Here is a 4,818-nt window from a genome sequence, read left to right on the forward strand (position 1 = left end):
CTTTGTTCTAGAAAATAAACAGGTGCACTTTGACCTCTGTCCCCGAGGTGTCACTCCTGCTCCTCCCTTCCTAGCACTTGTGCCAGGGGGCCCTTGTGGGACGAGCTGGCCGGCTGGCTGGCACAGGGCATTCCCCAAGGCAGAAATTCCGAGGGGTGAGGGGCAGAAGGTCTGTGTCCTTGCGCAAACAAGGCAGCCTGGCTGACCCTGGCTCACACAGAGCCTCGCTGGCGGGGACAAACTACTCTCGGTTTAAGTGGCCCCATGGGCCACCCTTTGCTGGCTCTTCCACAGCCTGTCTGCTCGTGGCCTCTGTGTGGGGACTCAGCAGTACCCACACTTTCCTGCTTTTACCCTGTGCTATCTCTGTGCCCTTTCTAGGGGTGGCTTATTCCAGAAAAGTAAGGGGCTCTGACGAGCTTTGGAACGTGAGCCTGTATGCAGCCTGGACTCCTTGGTGCCTGAGGGAGGTCTGAGTCACCTGGGACCAGCTTCCTCATCTTTAAGAGACAGCAAACTGGATCAAGGATTCTCAGTTGGGGACTCCTGTATCTGCCGGAGGCCCTTTTGCAAATCTCCTGGATTGTGTGTGGCTACAGGTGACGGAAGGGGTCCTGACGGGAGCAGCTATCATTGAGAGTAAGCTCTCGCCAGACAATTTCAAACTACAGGGTGCAGTGGCTCCAGGGACAGAGGTCGAAGGTCTGTGAATCCTCTGAGGACAGGGAATCATCTGGGCTGGGTACTCAGTAGGGGCTCAGATGCTTGATAAATGACCAGATGAATAACAGGAGCAGCTGACTTGATGGAGCACCTTCTGCATGCCAGGCACTGTGGATATAGCAAGTCTGTCTCTATAGCAACCTGAACATTTGGAGTCCACATCTCAGCTCACAGAGGTTCCGTGAAGGGTTCCAAAGACCCTCAGAAAAGAGACAAAAAAGATGGAGAATCAGTGGCAACTGGGTGATCAGCAGGGTCCCTTCAGCACTGGTGTTCTGGGGTTCCCAGCACCCCTGGCTGCACTGTGAAAAACCAGCAGGGTATGTCAGGGTCCAGCTCTCAGGAGAAAATGCAGACCTGTCCTCAGGCCGAAGAGATCGTTAACATGCATCAGAACCTCCTTTAAACTTAGAAAGTCAAAGAATAAGATAAGCAGTACTTCAGTGAACCGAGTGGACTAAATTCTCAAAAATTCCCCTAAATTCTCATCCAGTTTTCTCTTAGCCCAGGTTGGTAGGCATTAGCTGAACACTTGTCCCATCTCAGATCTTACAGATACAAGATGATAGACAAAACGTGGTCTTCTGGGAATCCAGTCTGTGAGGTGGAGATGGGCCTGTAGGGAAGAGTGTAGGATGATGTGACAGACAGTGGTGGGAGACACCAGGTGCCACGGAAAGGTACCACATCCACGCTGGGGAGCTGGGGAGGGCTTCCTGGGGGGAGGTGAGCCTGGATTTGAGCTTTAAAAAGATTGTATCATCGTAATCAATGTGTACTTATTACTCTGCATCTTCCCTTTTCTTGGTTGCATTTCACACGTGCATCTCCACCTGTGACATGTAACCTAGAAATGCCCAATGTAACCTAGATATTTATGGTCAGTGGCTTCATCCATCAAGGTGCCTGAGCTGGCTTGAGCTAACTAACCCAGATATGGAACGTAGGCCCATTTCTGGCCTTTGGTCCTGTGATTAGGGGCCGCCTTGCGTACCGCCATCACTATGGTTCCCCAGCTCCTCCTTCCTGCCTTCGGGGAAGCTGCTTGTGAGAGGCTGCCTGGGCACCTAGGGGACTCTGCCCAAACTGCATGCACATACAGCCCCCACCGGCACAGCCACCAGACCTCTGAGCCAGGAGACCCAGTGCGTGCGGACGATCCCAGCATGCCTGCCATGTGGGCCCTCTGAACGTGTCCAGGTTTCCGTGTGCCGCCCCTCCCCTGCCTCTGCCCCCCCACCCCAGCCGCCTGACCCAGCGTCCTGCTGATGTGGCCCCTGTGTGAGCCATGGGTGATGCTGCCAGCTGGACATGCTGACTGTGAGTGGGGATGCCACGTAGACTGACTTTCCATGGCATGAAAATTCCCTAATGGCAGGGCCTTGCCTGGCCCGGTCTGTTATTTAGCTTTGAACTCCTTACAAGGTCTAGGCTGGTGCCAGGTATGCAGTGAGCAATCATTCACAGCCTTAGAGGCTTCGTACATTTGTGCATTGGAAGGGGTCTGACAGGAGCGAACTTCCGAGAATGAAATATCACGCGGCAGGCAGGCACATTTGAGACACGTAGGGACTTCCTGCTGCCTCCCAAATCACACTCTGTGTGCACCTGCCCACTCACCACTGGGGTAAAGCCAGTCGGGCACATGAAAGTGTTCATGGGCCAAGAGATGGCTAATGCACCGACTTAAACCCAGCCCCAGCCCCAGCCTGCGAGTCACAGGTCAAACTGAGGCAACCTGCACACCAGGTCCTCCACACTCTCCGCCCTCCAGAGTTGGACCCTCCAGGGTCACAGAGGCAAAGGGAACTGGGAGGATAAATAAACTGAATCTGTTATGAGGAAGGGGAACAGGGAGGGAATGAGATTCCTGAAATGCACCTTTATCAAAAGCTTTGAGCTTTGAGCCACATACTGTTTTTTGTATTCAATAATGGAAATTAATTTTTAATTTGGGGAAAGAACAAATGGTTTGGGGAGGGCTATTAGGGTGGATCACTTCATGGGAAATAGATGGAGAAACAGTGGAAACAGTGTCAGACTTGATTTTGGGGGGCTCCAAAATCACTGCAGATGGTGACTGCAGCCATGAAATTAAAAGACGCTTACTCCTTGGAAGGAAAGTTATGACCAACCTAGATAGCTTATTCAAAAGCAGAGACATTACTTTGCCAACAAAGGTCCGTCTAGTCAAGGCTATGGTTTTTCCTGTGGTCATGTATGGATGTGAGAGTTGGACTGTGAAGAAGGCTGAGCGCCGAAGAATTGATGCTTTTGAACTGTGGTGTTGGAGAAGACTCTTGAGAGTCCCTCGGACTGCAAGGAGATCCAACCAGTCCATTCCGAAAGAGATCAGCCCTGGGATTTCTTTGGAAGGAATGATGCTAAAGCTGAAACTCCAGTACTTTGGCCACCTCATGGAAGAGTTGACTCATTGGAAAAGACTCTGATGCTGGGAGGGATTGGGGTCAGGAGGAGAAGGGGACGACAGAGGATGAGATGGCTGGATGGCATCACTGACTCGATGGACGTGAGTCTGAGTGAACTCCGGGAGTTGGTGATAGACAGGGAGGCCTGGCGTGCTGCGATTCATGGGGTCGCAAAGAGTCGGACGACTGAGCGACTGAACTGAACTGAACTGAACTGATTAGGGTGGAAGGGGCTTCCCACGGTAAAGAATCCGCCAGCACAGGAGAAGTGGGTTCGATCTCTGGATCAGGAAGATCCCCTGGAGGAGGAAATGGCAACCCAATCCAGTATTCTTGCCTGGGAAATCCCATGGACAGAGGAGCCTGGCAGACTACAGTCCATGGAGTCACGAGAGTTGAACACAACTGAGTACCACGCATACACACACATGTTGGGGTGGAAAAGAGGGTAACTGGAGAATAAGCTGGGGACTGTTGGGAAAAGGAGAGGCTTGAAGGCATCCTGACGTATCTGCTGTTTGAGCAAAATGGGATTTTGGAAAGTGGGGAAGGATGACATAGAAATCAGCTACAAGTGCAGGGAACCAAAGGCTTATTGCACCCAAACAGAGACAGAACAGAACCAGAGACAGAACCAGAGCTGAAAGGAGCCGTGAAGGTGGCCACATTTGGTGGTTTTGGAGCTGAGACTCCAAAGAGCAGTACAGCCGGTTCACGATGCTACATGTGGAGGGGAGGAGCCCGATGATCCCCCGCCCCGCCACCTCCCCTGCTCGGGCAAGGCTGGCGTCGGTCTTTGTAGAGACTGCCAAACAGAATCATGGCTTCAACCTCACGTTCAAGTAAGTGGCCCAGGGACCACAGAGGCCAGTGAGAGGGCCAGGGAGGGGACTGTTGCAAACAGCCAATTGCTGCCCAGGCCCCCAGGCTGGGGCAGAGGCTGAGAAGCAGGACGGTGTCCCAGAAAGAGTCTCAGCCAATCTGCGGGGCCGCTCCCCTTCAGTGGCACCTACTCTGCCTGCCTGCCAGTACCTGTCCACTGGGCACCTGCCTCATCTCCCCCTCCCCTCCGTCCGTGAAGGCCAAAGGGATCTCAGGCTGCAGGTTTGTCCCTCCCCTTAGAAAAGCAGGCTTCAGTTTCTGCAGATAGCGTGCCCCAATTACCCATGCCACACGCACACCGTGTGCCTTCCAGGGCACGTGTGCATGTACACAGCCTATAGACCAGCATCAAAACACACCAACACCCCCTCGAGACTCACAAGCTCGCAGGTAAGTGCGTGACGCCCACTTGTGGGCCTGTGCTCACCAACACAGTACATCCTCTGTGCCCAGCTGCCTGCGGCCGGGGTTGCGGGTCCCGCAGGGCCTGGCCTCTGAAGCTTCTCTGCCGAGTGGGCCTGAGTGTGCAGTGCACGCTCACTGTGGGCGGGCAGCCAGCTCACTGTTCTCACCTGGCAGGCCCGGCTCTGGCTCCCAGCCTGGAGGAGAACTTCCCTTTGCAAAGTTAGATAACACCAGGCTCTCTGTCAGAGGATTGGCGCTGTGGCTCCACGTGCTGATGCTGGCGCCGGGCCAGGCCCGCCCTGCCAGGCAGCGGGAAGGGAAGGCCTGGCTGCAGCCGGAGCTGGCAGGTGGCCGAGCCGGGGGTGGACGGGCGGGCCGG

This window comes from Bos indicus, chromosome 5, assembly GCF_029378745.1.
Source record: "Bos indicus isolate NIAB-ARS_2022 breed Sahiwal x Tharparkar chromosome 5, NIAB-ARS_B.indTharparkar_mat_pri_1.0, whole genome shotgun sequence".
Lineage (NCBI taxonomy): Eukaryota > Metazoa > Chordata > Mammalia > Artiodactyla > Bovidae > Bos > Bos indicus.